Source organism: Protopterus annectens, chromosome 9.part0, assembly GCF_019279795.1.
Source record: "Protopterus annectens isolate FY-2018-M chromosome 9.part0, PAN1.0, whole genome shotgun sequence".
NCBI lineage: Eukaryota > Metazoa > Chordata > Ceratodontiformes > Protopteridae > Protopterus > Protopterus annectens.
In genome coordinates, this window is record NC_056743.1 from 1,568,456,603 (window position 1) to 1,568,473,812 (window position 17,210).

Consider the following 17,210-nt stretch of genomic DNA (forward strand, 5'->3'; position numbering starts at 1 on the left):
CACACGGAGAATCCGATACCACACATTCCTCAATCTGAATCAGAAACCTAAAAAAAAACTGCATCTGTCACTTCACATTTCCCCTACTGGATCATTTTCTTGAACCTCTTCAGGGAAAGAGGAATCCCTTTTTCTTTTACCAGAAAACAAGTCCTACAAGAAGGGTTAACAGCCTGCACAAGTCCTTGAACTAAGCCCAATAAATTACTCCTGTCCAGAGTGAAACAGGAAAAAACTAATTTTTAGGTTTGTCTTTTTATAGGTTCATAGGTGTGTACTAGGCTAATGGCCCTGGACCCTTTAAAAGCCTAGCCCATAGATTGCCCTGGCATCATGCCACCAGACCTTGGTTCCCAATGCCTCTGTCAAGTAGAGCCACTGGACTGATTCCCAGAGTGAAGTTTTCTATTTTCCATCCACTCAAGATTTCTCTTGAAGAGGGCCAGCGAGGTGCTCTGACATGTATGGGAAGTCTATTCCATGGCATGGGCAGTCTCCGGGTTATGAACCTGTCCCCTCCAGTATGTTCTGTTGATTGTGGTAATGAGGTTTCTGGAGCAAGTGGTGCAGTGGGATTGGGATTTCTTTAGATGTAGCATTTCTAACAGAGCTGGGTCAGACATGGCTTTGCAAGTTAAGCAGAGATCACCTCTAAGTAGGCGATATGAGACAGATAATAGTTGGAGTGTTTTGAGACTGTCCATATAGGACAAGTGTTTAAGGCCTAGGAGCCTCTGTGAGGTACTTTTGCAGCCTCTTCAGTTGTTGCAGGTGTCTAGTGAGGTACATGCCAAATGTGTCATTGTACTCTGATTGGCCTAATGAGGGAAGAGTAGAGGGAGACCGGGACCTCTTTCTTCCTAGATGCAAAACCCTTATTGATGAGATGTGCCACAGAGAAGGACTTTCTGACCACAGTGGCAATGTGGTGGTCGAAAGAGAGGTCGCTGTCAACCTGTGCTTTTGATAGGAATTTCTGAAGTAAAACACTCGGCATTGCAACAGCTTCCCCAGTAATGGGCACAATATTCTGGCAAAGGGATATCCTCAGTCCCTTCTCCCAGGACCAATAAGAGTGGCTGTCCCCTTGCCCACTCTGGGGACCATCTGCAGCAGGCATGTCTATCCCCAAGACCATGGTGGCAGCACGAACTACAAAGGGAACCAAAGAAAAAGACTGACTGATCTGAAGAACCAGCTTTGGCCACAGCAGTCACCCACCTGTGGTGGATGCAAATTACCAACCTGTTGTGGTGGCAAAAACTACTCACACTTTGTGGCTTAAAGGTCTGAGAAACTGGTACATTGGTTCCATGGTCAAACTGAAAAATGGCACTAGATGCCTGGGGAATTTTAGCAGCGACTGGTCGGTAAAACAGCAAAAAGTAACTTTTCCCCACGGGGAAAAATTTAAACACTCTTTCAAACGTTTAGAATCAAGTTTCTCCATAGAAAAAGTAGTTTTACACAACTTTTAATCGCAAGTAAAAAATGAGCGCCTGTGTTTAAGTCACAAGACAGTCAATATTTTTTCTTAGCTTAAAAGTTTAATAAAAAAGTAATGTGGAAGGTTTTTCCCCTGAATGGAATACATCTTTCCATCAGCAGAACAGCATTTGGCAACCGTCGGTCCACAAAATTCTGCAGAACAGCACTCACGGAAAAGCTCTGAAGGGCTTAGTACCAGAATCTGATTTTTAGTAGGTACAGCTCTAGCTGACTGGGCATGTGGAAGGTGCCCTGAAGTGTTGGAAGCTGGACAGCGGTTGTATCCTACGCTGGATGTAATCCACACAGAGCTTAGAGTAATGCAGCAGTAATCCTAATAACCATAGGTAAAATGTTCATTCGAGGTAGCAAAATGCATTTTCCAAGAAATCAATTTGCAATTAATTGCTGTGTGGAAGAAAAGATGATGTTTTAATGATTCTGACCTTTGAAATAAAGTTCTATTTAAAAAAAATGGAAAAAGCTCTGACTGCTCTGAAAAAGCATTTCTCTTAATGGAAAGAGAAAACACTGAGCGGATTGGTTATAGAAGCAAAGCAGAATCACCTATGCAGTCCCTCAGAGAAGACTGCAATCTGTGCAACACCTGCAAGTTAAACTTCCACAGATGTTGGTGGGAGATCTGCTTAAACATTTTACATTCTGGCCTAATGAAATGTAACCTGGAGAAGGTTCTATTGGATAGCAAGACTCCACACCATCAGGACTAGTCTGCACAGCTGACAGGAAAGTGTTCTGCACTGAAACTGGAGGTACCACATAACCACGACACCATCTGTGATGATCTTCAATTCTTGGTTTCCAGGTGGTTTTAAGAATAAGTACATCAAAGCCAGCATCTAGCTCTTGTGCATCTTTCTATGCTGGGAATTCCATTTCCTTTAGGCTTTCAGAGCTTCCACGTGGACATCCCAAGCAACGATTTAACATTTGTGCCCAAGTTTTGTTATCCCTGTAAGAACAGCATTCCCAGATTGGATGACACATTGTCTCCCCCAACTGAATCTGGATGATTGGCGATACAATTCCAATAGGTGTAGTAAGGTGTCAATGGACAGGTACATGCCAAAGGAGCACTGTATTCAATTATGTAAGGTACCAATGACCTTCCTCACAAGCGTAGCAAAACAGACCATTAGGAGAGCCAAACATGCACTTCAATGCCTTAAAAATGTCCCTTGCTTTTAATGCAGATTCTTCCTGCAGTCCTGAAGGAAGAACTCAGAAGAAAGGCACTTTCCAGAAAAAAAATATTTTTCTAAAGGAAGAAAAATATTTTAGGAAATTTGAAATACGCAAATTAGGCAAACAAAACAGCATTTTTGCATACTTCTAGCTCATAGTGGGCCTGAAACCCAGGCAGTCATCCTAATAGGGGTAAATATAAATGCTTGAGTGTGGACAGGAGAAAAAAACTGCAGTCAAGCATTTTGCAAACATACTTGAAGTAGGAGAGAGCCCAACAAAGCAAGGAGGTAAACTAAAAATGGTAGGTCTCATCCAGGAACCTGAAGAATGAGAGCTCTTTGCAGACAGGGAAGTAGAAAGCATCATTTATATTCAGTAACTGAAACCACATTTGGTAACCAAGAAAAAACGGGTTTACAAAGTTAGCTTTGATTAGAATTTTCTGCCCAATAAAGTGGAGAACAGCTTGCCAAGGTCATTCATTGCTGAGAACTAGGAATAGAATCCTGTCCTACTCCTGGAAGAGTTTCTATTGCAGCTGAAGATTCATGGTCCAACAGGAAATTGTCAAGATGATGCGATCTGGAGGAAGGGGTGGCATTTCCATAAAGAGTGGATAGGCTCCAAATATTGCCTTATCTCGGGCAACTTCATGCCAGAAAGGTTCCAAAAAGAGCTCTATCTTCCTCCAAGAAGGGGAGGAGAAAGGGATGGCACCTCAGTTTAGACTAAAACAGTCAAAACCATTCCCCAGCCTCTGCCCCAAACTTAGCATAATAGTATATGTTACAGATCACTACTGCAGTACTGAATTTTGTGAATTCCTCCTAAGGGGAGTCTTGTCAGTCCTACCACCAGAGAATTTCACTATCCCTCATCCATGGGACTCCATCCCTGACTGACATCAGGATGTCTGTGGTACAGAGCAGTCAGCCAACACCATATTCAGGTCTTTCTTGCCTAGGGAACCAAAGGTCCTATTATCTTGCAAGCAAATACAATCCACCACATACTAGGGGAATAGCTGGATGTAGCAGGAGGGAGATATAGAGTGGAACAAAGCTGAAGGTCAGGGTACCCACTGCAACAATGATCTGCTTGAACACCTACAATTATGGTAAGCTTCCGACAACTGTACAGTGTTCTTTACAGTCACTGTTACAGTAGAGTGTCTTGGTAAGACTCCCAAAGCTATTTCATGGGGATGGTTGGAAACAAGGCTATTGCAGAATGGCAGAGCTTTGGCTCCAGGAGGTAGTTCCAAGGATGCAATGCTTTGTAAAGGTATGCAGAGGGGACCAAGTATCTGCTTCAAGAATACCGTGCAGAGGCACCCTTATAGAAGGGCTGTGGTGGCTGCTTTTTCCCTCAATAGGATTGTTAATGGATACTGAAATTGGTTTTCCATGTAGAGATTATCCACAAGCAATGCAATTAGAAATTAATTTACATATGGTTTGCTTATGCACAAGGTCTCCCTTTCTTGCCCTCTACAAGTGAGGCAAGGAATTGGTCTGCTCTTTTAGGGAACTTTGTTCTGTAAAAAAAAAAACTCTGCTGTCTACGAATATGAGTATGAAGAATACTCTCCCCTTTTCTGTGGATCTGAGATACAGGTTGGAAAGTGAATGGCCTATAGTTGAGTGAAAGCTGACACATCCTTGGGTATAAAGGATGGTTTGGTCCCGAGGGTGCCCCTGTCGAAGATCGGGAAAGGCACCTTACACATGAGCATTTAAATTTTAAAGATTCATCTAGCTGACATCAAGGTTAGCAAAAGTTTTCAGAGAGCATTTTTACTGCAGCAGAATTAGCCGATTCAAAGAGAAGCCAAGTAAACCTCTCCAAAAGAAAGTTAAAATCCCACGCAGGTATAGGTGGCTTACAGGGGGTGCTTTAAGTGTAAGAATTCTTTACAGAAATTCTTCTGAATGACAATGGGAATAAGTCTGACATGGGCAGGCATGCTGAACCTATGAATGCACATGCATACACTTGGAAGGAATAAAAAAAATTAACACAGTAAAGACAAGCATTCCAAAATTAGAGCCAAGATCAAGGTTTGAAAGGATCCCCTTTGATTGACACCAAAGAGAAAACCTTTTCCACTTCTGGCTTCTCACAGAACGGAGACTATGTTCTCAGAATATAGATGTTTGACAGGGATTAAGGACAATAATCATGCCTGTGTGGTTCAGTGTTTACAGGTTAGTGCAGAAGCTGGACTTTTTGCTCTGTTAAAAGGTCAGAGGTGCAGACCATTTTACCTACTACTGAACGCTAGCAGGAGGGAGAACTAATATCACCTGGGGCAGTGAAGTGCAATCATGAACGCTGACCATCCTCCCTTGACTTTCTGAACTACCCTTGAGAAAAGGGGCAATTGAGGAAGACATACTTCTATCCCTCGGAGGGGTTCTAGAGCAGAGCTTTTCCAGTGGTCTATTCTGGATACAAAGGTCCATCTCTGACACCCCACAGGTGTATTTGAGAAGTCTCTTTTCAGCATACAGTCATTTGAATCTAGAAAAGATCTGCTCAAGTTGTCTGCCTAGGTTCTGCTGCCCGGGATGTAAGAGACCATGTATATCAGCTGCAGATCATGAGCCAGGTCCCAGAGTCCTAGGTGGTAGAAGTGTGCAGCTCTCTACACACTTACACACACAATGGATTCAGTTAGGATTTTTAAAAGGACCTGGTGTTAAGGCATCTTTAAAAGCTCTCATGGCCAAAATGACTGCCTTAATTTCTTTTATGTATTACTTTGCCATACCCTTGCCCTACGTTACCTGCTCATCTAGCAAATAAGGGTGCAAGGCATACTAGGTCTGTCTGAACAGTCTGGTCAGAATTTAGTAAGACTCCTTAGTTTTTGAAATGTTCTCTTTTGAGAGCTTTGCTCCACACCATAAAATGGTCACTTAAGCAGGGCAAGAGGAGTTGTTGCTGCAAGGACCAGAATTGTTTTTTTGTACAGCTGCAGTTTTGCCAGGGAGAACCACCAAGAAACCATATGACCCAGTAGCCTGAGGATGTCTGGCTGAAATTACTTCCTGGACACAGACCTGTTGGGAATAAAATGCAGATCTTTATCCAAAGTGTCTCTGCCTCAAGACAAGTCCAACCCTGCATCCAGGAAAGGGACCTGCTTGGAAGTGCATTTTAAATGCTGACAGCTATATCCAACATCTGGACACATTCCATAGTGATCTTTACTGCTCTTTGGAGATTCAAGGATACTGCTTGGATCAGGCAGTTGTCCAAACAAGTGAACCCCTTTCATCCTGCAAAAGCCAAACATCGGTGCCAAACACTTGAAGACTTGGTACTGTAGATAAACCAAATGGTTAAGCACAAAATTGGTGTGATGCTCCTATGAAGCACAGAAACCTCCTGTGCAAAAGGAATGTGAAAGCAGGAGCCTTAGCATAATGAGAGGTAACAGCTTGTATAAAGTAAGGATCTTGAACTTTGGGACCACAAAGAAATTTACTCAGTGTGGAAAGATCAAAAATGGGTCTCTCCTCTTTTCTATGGGAAAATTATGAGCAAAACCCTGTCTACCTCTCTGGTTGGAGCTGGCTTAACAGATCCTTGCTGCAATGTGCTTGGAATCTGTCTGGGCACGAAAGGTCCATTTCAGAACTGAAGGAATTCACATGAATACGGGAATCCTCCATAGTTGTAAATAGCCTTTCCAGAAGGTTTGGAGTACAAATTTGTCTTTAAAGATTTGTTACCAGACTGTACAAAGGAGAGAAAAGCCTTTCCATTACGTTCTGGGAGGTGCCTGGGGTGGGGGGAGAGGGCAGATGGCTACATGGAATACACCTTTATGCCCTCCTTAACGGGTCCAGTGTCCGTGGACCCTCCAAGTCTAATTCTGGAGCCATGCTGCCACTCTATGAAACTTGGTCTTTTTCTCCAAAGCTGCTCGGTTTGTCCTGAGGAGATGGAAAATGTCAAGATTTGGCAGAATATTTCTTACTGGTTCTAGGTGGTGGGGAAAGGTAAAGTTCTTTGGAAGGAATACAAAAAACTATGCAGTCAGTTTTTAAACACTTTGTTGCAAGGAGATTCAAGCAGAAAAAAAACTTTGACCAACGGCAAAGTAGAGTTCTGCCTGAACATGATCAGAGAAGGGCTGATTACTCCTCTGGGCAAGTTTCCTGGTTACAGACCCCACCTTTGCTGCCCTGCATGATTCAAATGCAGCAGTGCCACATTTTAGTGACTGCCTGCCCATGGAGACCAACACTGCCCAATTCCTGGGTGTCCCTCTTGAGGATCTCATCCTGGATCCCCCTTTGCCCTTTTTCATTGCTCATGAATGGACTCATGGTATTTGCGCACATGGAATTTGCGGTTCAAAGCAAACATGGCCTGGGTAGCAGAAGTGCAAGGTTTCTTTCTTGGAGTAGAGGGTAAGAGAATCAAGCTGCGAGATGCGTCAAACAAAGACTAACTTGAGAGACAGCCAAAGATCCAGGTTCTGTCAGACTGAGAAGCCTTGTACAACTGCGCTGAGCCTAGTAGAACTCAGGATTCCCAGCTGAAAGACCTTTCACTATGTAGCATCCCTAAAATGAAGGTATCCTGGGGAGGACAAGCCGAAGACAAACTATCAGAATTTGAATCAAGGTATTTATGTGGGTGAAGGTGCCCTACATGCATTTCCTGTTGACCAGGATTACTTTAGCAGAATCACAAGACTCCGTTCCTCAAGGGGATCCAGACCAGACAAGATTCTTGCTCAGTCTTAGCTTGTAAGAACATCTTCCAAAGGGTTTGTGCCAGCGGTCTCGGGCCCAGTAGTTTATCAACCAATCATGAGCTCGGGTGGGGGAAGTCCAGAACCACTAGAACTACCTCCCCAACCCTCCTCCTCTTCCTCTACATGCATTGTGCTTCTTAGGGACTGGCTGACAACATGGCATGCCTAGGCCTAGCAATACCTTTGGGCAGATACTGAAGGAGTCAGCCTGACATCTGATAGATTTTACTGAAGAAAACTACAAAACTGAGAACTAGGGATGTGGCATTCTGGGCCTAAACAAAAGAGGCGGTAGGAGTGAAAGTCCTTGGATGGAATTTGCTTTCCACATGAGATGCAATTAGCTTTCACTATCAACTGTGTTGTGAAATGCAGAAGAGACGATATAAAGGTTCCCCTTAGCTTTCTTCCTAGGATCTTTGGTGTTCAGGCTTAACAGACTGACAGAGGCAACTGACAGCATTCTGCATTGGTCAACTTGGCAAGACCAAACTGAAGATGGCGCTGGATGGCTGGGGGAAGGATGAAATTCTGCGTTATGTTAGCCAACCATGGAATCCTGCAAGCAGGGTTTCCCAAAACTCAGTACAACAGTTCCTAAAAAAGGGCTATTGCACATTTGAAAATTTCTACTACTTGGGGATGGTAGGAAAAAAAGCTGCTTCATTGTTCACTGTTACTCCCTTATCCTCTAATGCTTACTTCCCAAGACAGATGACCAAACGGGCAATTGAAGTTTTTAAAAGCTGTCATTTTGTAACATCTGTCAAGGGGTGAACAAAATTTCAGCCAGGCACATCTCATGACAACTTTGCTAGAAACTGCTGGCCTAGTACAGGTGTTGAACATCTACACTAACAGCCTTTACTAACACGGTCAGTTTCAATAGTCTACTCAAAGGCTGCATCGTACTTCCTTTATCATGTTCTCATCTGTTTTAACATGTCATCCTGTTACTGAACATGTGGGTTTGGCAGGTTACAGTTCTTATGTCCAGAGTAAAGATTATTCAGTATCTTGCTTTTTTTCATTCAGAAAACTTGATTTTTTGTCCTGCAGCAGCAACGGACGGAACACCATCATAATTTTTCTCCAGAAGTCCTTCGAATTTTCTGCCCTGTAAAACCCGACTTAAGACCTTTTGTAGAAAATCTGGTTCCAAACAGTCAAGAACTTCTTTAAATGTCCCAAATGCAGGATGTTTGCAGTTGGCTCAGGTTATTCAATCTCCAACAATCTAGCATTTTGAGAGTCTGATGATGCTTTCCTACTGAAGGTGGTATTCTTAAGGTATAATGCACCTCTCAATAGGCACACTTACCGGTTGTTTTTTCCATTTGTCATTAGCTTTCAAAAAATTGGTAAAAAAAGCTATTCAATGGAACAGTTCAATACAATTAATTAGAAACTGCAAATGAATCCTGAAAGTGATATGCAAGAATCTCAAAATGGATACTTATTCCTGAAGTTTCCTGAATGAGAAGACTATCAAAAGCTCACATACTTTAAAGATGGCATGTGCTGCTCAATTTCTTGCAGACACCCTGTTGATTTTCTTGGTGTAGTTGTCTTACTGGCCTTGAGAAGGCTTCCAAAACATTGTCCAGTGGAGACAGCGTACAAATTCCCATCTATAATGGATCACAGTGGCAGACATTAACATAACACTGCTCAAAACAGTTTAAAGAAAAACTGAAAAAGCTTTAAGTACTAGTAAAAAAAACTGTACAAAAAAATAAAAAAATCAATCACAGGAACAAACCTAGTAGCAAAAATCTCAAGTTGGGCAAGTGGGAGAATGCATCTTTTGGGCTGTTTTTTACAAGAGAAAAACACTACTAAATGAGTGGTCCCATGCATTACAAGAAATCTATATAAACACAGCAGCCACATTTACCTCGCATACATAAATTAAGCAACACCCATTACTTCATATTCTGGATATAAAAGTCAGACCCGGATAAAAACAACAGTCCCTTGTATGTTTTAGAATGACAGCAAGATAAAAATAGGCCCAAAGTCGAGACGAAGAATTATTTTGGGCGGTGTGACTGTACATGTATTAGGTTTCTAGAACAGCTGCAGTAAAAATGGGGATGGGGGCAAGGGTAGTAGATCAAACTGGTGAAGTTAGAAAAATTCACCAATGGAACCTACAGAGATTAAACACAGTAGTAAAGAACTTTAAGTTAACGGTCTATTTTATCAAATGCACTGGGAACACAATCAATGACTCTTCAATATACATTGAAAACTAAGTTTAAAATGATTTGAGAGTTAATCAATAAAAATGGTTGAGTCGAGAATTCTTAGCAATGCAAATAAAGGCTTCTGAACCAGACATATGGGCAGACAAAGCAAATGGGAGATGCTTGGCTGAAGTTGAGGTAGCTCTTAAAGGAACTGGAAAATGTCAGGATCACTGTGGCACCAATATTTTCCAGCCTCTTCAATGCAATCATGTAATTTTTCATAAACGTTAGATGCAGGTAAAACAAATCAGGTAAGGAAATAGGAAAAGTACAGCCACCCTTTATGTGCAAAAGGGTGCCAACTTATGAAAAGAAGCTTGAGGTATACAATGATCAACAGTGAGTTAAAATTCAGTGAAGTATCAATGTTGAGAAGAGAAGCTGGAGGGTCATTTGTGGTGTTGAACTATGTCCAGAAACAGAGCAAGCGAGGTCTGAAGGAGTAGGGACAGAAAGTGAAAGGATGTTTGACATCTTCAAATTTGATGGGTAGACATACAAAGCTCCAACACATGAAGACCCTTGAGATAATCAGTAACTGCTTGCACATTTGGAAAAAGAAGCAATACAAAATTAACCAAGACAAAGTTAGTGAGGATGGTGGGAACACGTGTCAAATTCAGATCCTTTTGTGAGTGCAGTTTTAAAGGAATAGACTTGCGAGAAAATCTTCAAGGACAGGTTTGATCGCAGATCCAACAGAGAATGAGAAATGAGTGAAGGAGTTTGGAAGCAATACAAATGACCCACAAAACAGCAGCCAGTAAAAACGACTAGCTCACAAGTAATTTCACGTTATCAAACTACATCAAATGCTTGTGCTTGCTCTCTGAAGTCACTGCTTCACCATTAGGTGACACTACTAGCAGATTAAACCCTTTGACTATACATTATGATGAGTAGCCAAGTGAAACAATGGCTACATACCTCTCAACCTCACAGACCAAGAAACATGGACAAAGCCATAAATAAAAGTAGGACAATGGACCAAAAAAAGTGACATTTTTAAAATATTGCTCTTACAAACCTAGAAAGTTGGTGGAACAGGTTTTGCATTAGCATGAATTTTCTGAAGGGTATGAAGTCAAACTCGTCATTTTCTAACTTCAGTCTAATGATTTGCTACTAATTTGCCAGAAAACCACAATTTTATGAAAAATGGACCAATGTGGTAAAAATCTGGGCATTCTGCGAAAATCTGTGCAGTTGAGAGATATGATTGGCTACCATTTTTTTCCTTTTCTTTTTATAATCTATATCAGTAGGCTTAATGCTGCAGTTCAAAAAAAGTTATCAGTGTGGGTTCCAGCAAAATAATTGCTGTATAAAAGCAAACACTCAAAAACATCTGTTGTAGAAGTAGGCAACACTGCTAGAAAGGAAGAGAGAAAATTGTGTATAATACTAAATGGAGTACTCACGCTAATCAGTGTGCTTTCAAGACCTGTGCATACAAGACTGAAGAGGAAACAACAACTACTTAAGTTGCTTTTTTGATGGAGGGTAAATTAAGTGTAACAATCACTGGAGAGGAACCGAACAGGGACTTGAAACAAATGGTACTTAAACGAAACGGATCAACTTCCAATATTTTAAACCTTGCTAAGAGGTTCTACACACAGTCCAAACTTCCCAGTAGCATTTTATTTCTAATCCTGAATGCTCTTGGATAGCTACTACTTGCATGTAATGTGAAAAGGACACAGCTGTTAAGATTACAATGTTGTATCCAGTACTGTCAAACAGGGCAGTTAAACGAATCAATACAACATTGACACCAAATTCATTTATTAAATGAAGACTGGCAATGGAGTGCTGATACTATTTCCAGCTGGAAATGTTGGCCTTTCCCAGGCTCCCTTCACCCTGCCCTAGCTACAGGTTTGTGCTATGTAAGGAAAAGCAAAAAAGTATCAAATCAATATGCAGTACATCAAAAAGGATCTCCTGCAGCTTAAATGAAGATTTTCATCAGTAATGTTTTTTTTCTTGCTTACGACATACTGTAACTGTTAGGAGCTTTATATATTATACACACATTTATTATATACAATACAAATCACATACATACATTATATACTATATATTAGTTTCAACTCAGATCACTACTCGGAGAAAGGAAAGCAGTTATGTATGTGGTCCATCTTGCCTACATTCTTTACTCACGGGTTCGGAGCAGAGAATCTGCTCCGACTCTGCCAACTATTTCTCTAGCACGAAGTCTCTAATTGGCTGGGCTAACCCGGTATCCCAAGATGCACCTTGCCCTAGCCCCAGATCTTGTTTGCAACCATACCAATCATAACCCATGCATAACCAACACTGGAAGGAATTCCAGCCAAGAAAGAAAAGGCAACTGACCTTGAAGAGTACACAGAGCCAATGTTCCTTCAAATCCTCTAGGAAGGGGGCAGGTGGGAGGGTACGTAAGAATGTAGGCGAGATGGACCACATACATCGATCGTTATGGTGAGTACATAACTAACTGATGTTATGTGGTCCTAACTCGCCTCCATTCTTTACTCACGGGACAGCGTCCCCAGCACCTCTATCCTGGGAGGCTCATAGAAAGATACTCCTGAGAACCGTGGAACCAAAGGAAGCCCAGCCCCTAGAAGCCACGTCCTGCTTGTAATGAGTGATAAAGGTGTGAGGAGAGGCCCAGGTGGCCGCAGCACAAATATCATCCACTGAAAGCCTGGCATGGAAAGCTATCGATGTGGACATTGCCCTGGTAGAGTGAGCTCTGACGGGAAAAGGTAAACTTCTGCCTGCTGCCGAGTAGACGAAGGAAATACAATCTTTAATCCATTTAGAAATTGTGCACTTGGAAATAGGACAACCTGCTCTGTTCTCTGAAAAGGACACAAACAGCGGATCAGACTTCCTAACCTGTTTAGCCCTTTGTAAATAGAACCTCAACTGCCTGTGCACATCCAACTGATGGAACCTGAACTCTGCTTTATTGGAAAAATTTGGGAAGAACACTGGTAACTCGATAGACTGATGGAGATTAACAGTGGATGACACCTTTGGAAGGAAGGATGGGTTTAGTCTTAGTGAAACTCTGTCCTTATGAAAGGTCAAATACGGAGGTTTAATGGACAGAGCTTGAAGTTCTGATACTCTTCTGGCCGATGTAATGGCCATCAGAAACGCCGTTTTCCAAGATAAAAATTTCAATTCACAGGTGGCAGCTGGTTCAAAGGGTGGTGAAGTGATGGCTTGTAGCACAAGGTTTAGGTCCCATGGCATGACAGGCTCTGACACAGGAGGGCGAAGTAGCCAAGCGCCTTTCAAGAAGGCCTTGCAGAGTTTATGGCCCATAAGAGAGGGTTTGTAAGATGTATGGAAATTGGAGATTGCAGCCAATTGCACTTGAATGGTAGCGGGCGCAGAGCCCTGATGGAAAAGCATGGCTAAAAAATCTAAAACCGATGGAATTGGGGCTGTGAAGAGGTCCAAACCTTGGGCCTGAGCCCAAATGGAGAATCTCTTCCATTTGCTGGAGTAAATTTTCCTGGTAGAAGACTTATGAGATCAAGACAAGATGTGTACCACCTCCGGTGAAAAGGAATGCTGTCTAACTAGTGACGGAAGTGGAGTAGCCAGGCTGTCAGCCTGAGGGTATCGCAGTGATGGATGGAGCTGGCCTGACATGAGAGTCAGGAGGGCTGGCACTGGGTCCAGAGTCCAAGGACCGTCTACTGCATAATTCTAAAGAAAGGGGAACCATACTTGTCGAGGCCAGTGTGGAGCAATAAGGATCATCCTGCTTCAAGGATATGGCTTTCTGAATCACTCTTGGTAACAGAGGAAACGGTGGGAAAGCGTAGACCAGACCGGGAGGCCAATCGTGGGCTAGAGCGTTCCTGGGCGACTCCCCCTTTGGGGGGGGGGGATCAGTGTGAAGTACTCGCTGCATTTAGCATTGAGGGGACTGGCAAAGAGATCGCAGCAAGGCTGACCCCACCTGTTGAAAATTTGAACCGCCACTCGGTTGTTCAGGGACCACTCGTAAGGCATCAGAATAGCTCTGCTCAGCCTGTCCGCTATCACACTGGACTTTCCCGGAATGTGCATTGCCACTAAGAACCATTGGAAAGATACTGACCAATGTCAAACTCACATGGCCTCTCTGCAGAGGGGATAAGACTTGATTCCCCCTTGCTTGTTCAGGTACCACACTACGGACATGTTGTCGGAGTGAATCACAATCGTTCCCAGAGGTAGAGAGTCTTGGAGTGCTCGCAACGCTAGAAACACCGCTCTCATCCCCAAAACATTGATGTGCAGATGTACCTCGTGATCTTGCCACGTGCCTTGGACCGTCCTGCCAAGATAATGCCCCCCCCACCCCATCTGGGAGGTGTCTGTGGTCACCGTGGCCACTGGAGACGTAGGAATCAAGCTTCCCCCTTTGTCCAGATTGGCGGAACGTAGCCACCAGCGGAGGTCCTGTTTGCACAGTTCCATGAGGAGTATCAATTGGGAAAGAGGAAGTTTCTGAAATGACCATTGGGCGGAAAGGAGCCATTGCAGAATCCGCAAATGTAACCTGGACAGAGGCACCAGCATGATGGTGGCGGCCATGGAGCCCAACAGTTGGAGAACTAACCCGGCTTGAACTCTTGAGGGGCAACAGTGCGCGGGTCTGAGACTGCAGCACTCTTATTTGCTATTGTGGCAGAAAGGCTCGCATCTGAATAGAGTCTAGCTCTGCACCTATAAAGACAACACGCTGTGAGGGCAGCAAGGCAGACTTTTCCCAGTTTAAAGTAATTCCTAATTGTTGACAGTGCTATGGTAGTCTCCCTGGCCTGAACGAGCAGATGCCTGGTGGGGGCGGTGAGAAGCCAGTCGTCCAGATACGGAAACACCTGGAATCCCCAACGTCTCAGGTGAGCTGTCACCACTGCCAAACACTTGGTGAACACCCTGGGGGCTGTGGCGAGACCAAAGGGCAGGGCACGAAACTGGAAGTCCAGGTCCATCTTTATGTGGTAGTAGGCATCCTTGAGATCGATGGAGCACATCCATACTCCTTTTTCCAGCAATGGAAAAATGGACTGAAGCGTGACCATTCGGAACTTGGACTTCAGAATATAGTGATTCAGTCGACTGAGATCCAGAATGGGTCTCAGGTCCCCTGTTCTTTTCGGCACCAAAGAGAGTCTTAAGTTCCTGATCAGATATGGTCTGAGAGGACTGGTTGAATGACTCCTTTTTCTAGCAGCTTTGTAACTTCTAGTGCTGCTTGATCCCGTTGACTGGGTGGGACGTCCGGGATTCTTCTGACTGGAGGGGGTGTTGATACAAAGGGAATAGCGTAACCTCCGGTAACTATTCGAAGCACCCAACGATCCTGGGTGATGCTTTCCCAGCCTTCTGGATGCAACGAAATTCGGCCCCCGACTGGCTCCAGAACAGCACAGTCGGGCAACGCCTCAGGAGCGCTGGAAGGAAGATCCGCGAAAGGAATCGTGGTCTACCAAGTTGCGGGGGCCTCCTCTGCCTCGAGGACTGCGTCTTCCAGAATTATTTCTCCCTACTCTGCCCCTGGAGGGGGACTCACCTTGAGCTGAAGGGAAAGGTTCTTGAACCACATTTTCCCCCTCTCTGAGCCTTGGGGGTAAGGCCTAGAAGGGAGAGAAAAATGGGCACCTACGGCAGATAGTGTCTTATCCTCCTGTTCGCATCTGGTGAGGGTGTCTTTCACTTTGGTCCCGAAAGGAGAGGACCCATCAAAGGGGGAGTCAGTGAAGGAAGACTTAAAGGCCTCCGCGAAATGACACAAGCGCATCCAGGCTTGCCTTCGAGCTAGCTGCCCTACTAGCCCCTTCGGATGCATAACATATGAGCCTCATGGACGAGTTGACAATGGAACCAAGGGTAGACAACTGGGCGTTAACAGTTTGCGTTACCGCCTCAGGCATGTTACCCGTCAGAGTATCTCCTAGCTCCTTAAGGAGATCTCTTTGGAGCAGAGTGAAATGACAAAGGTAATTCAGCGACCGCAAGGTAAAGGTCACCAAAGACAGGGTACGCTTCCCGTACCGGTCCATACTCCTGGACTCCTTAGGAGGATGGACGGAAGAAGCCTCTGCAACTTCCTGAGTGGCTGCAGTCACCACCAAGGCATCTACCGAAACCCCTTTGGTCAGGATCTCTTTCCCCGGGGGAGCAGAAAGGAACTTATTTGGACATCTGGGCACCGGTTCCATGGAATCAGGGTTCTCCCACACCCTTCGACAAATCAAATTCAGGAGATCGAAGGGTGGAGACACCCAGGAGGCGGAGGGTTGAGCTCCGAAGGCCTTGAGGAATACAGACTCCTCCTCAGAGGGGGTCTTGGAAGGCCAGTCGCCTCTCTGCCTCAAAATCTCCAGGATGTCTGAGAAAGACATCGGAGGATGACTTGGGGGAACCCTCCGACTTCTCGAGGTCAGTATCAAATCGTCCTGGGAGTCTATGTGCTTCCTCTCTTGCACAACATTTCTGGGGGGCTCCTCAGGCACAGACTGAGGGACCCTCAGAAAATAGGGGACCGCTCAAGGGGGTATCCCCAGACCTTCAGGCTCTGCTATCCACAGATAGGGGGCGTCAGAGGCTCTAGCCGGGGTGTATGGGGACGGAGTGACCGATCCAAGTGATGACTGACGATCTAGCCAGTGCGCTCCTCATGGCCTCAAAGGCAGGTCCCCCCGAATCAGAGGACCGACCAGTCTCCAAGACCATGACCGGAGTAGAGATTCCCCGAGCCGATGCACCGAGAGGGAGACTCGGAACAGACAGGAGTCCCGAGGTATCCCCCTCGGGTCCGACTGAGTAAACCAGAGTATCGAAACCAGAGGATGGAACCGACATGGTTGGAGCAGACGCCAGCTCCGACAGACTCACCTGGGGTATCGGAGCCGACACAAGGACATCACTCGGCGCGGAGCACTCCAGCTCCGACGACACATGGGTGCTTGGAGGAGGAATCATCAGTACCAGGACAGGGACTGGGTCGGAGCCGAAAAAAGTTTTGCTAACACCGGCAACTGTAGGAGCCTCTGGACCACCCTATCCACATCCAAATCAGGCAGCCTAGAGGATTTGGAAGAAATAGGAGATCGGGATCTCCTACCTGGAGACTCATGCCTGACACTGGGTGACTGGCTCCGAATAGGCTCCAATAATATCGGAGCAGAGGTAGACTCCAGTACAACAGATACCTCCTGCGGCCCCGAGGGCAATGGAGCAGAGGAGGTAGTATCCATAACCGAAACTTTCTCCTGTGGCCCTGAGGACAATGGAGCAGAGGAGGAAGTATCCACTTTTGAAACCTTCTCCGAAGGCTCCGAAGAGGCAGACGGAGCAGGAGATCTTTTCTTGGCCTTAGCAGGCTTAGATTTATCACTAGAAGACTAAGAAGAATCTAAGGCCTCCCTCAAAGGAAGGCTTAATCAGACCCTTCAAAATCAGTTTATTTTTTTCTTTCCTGC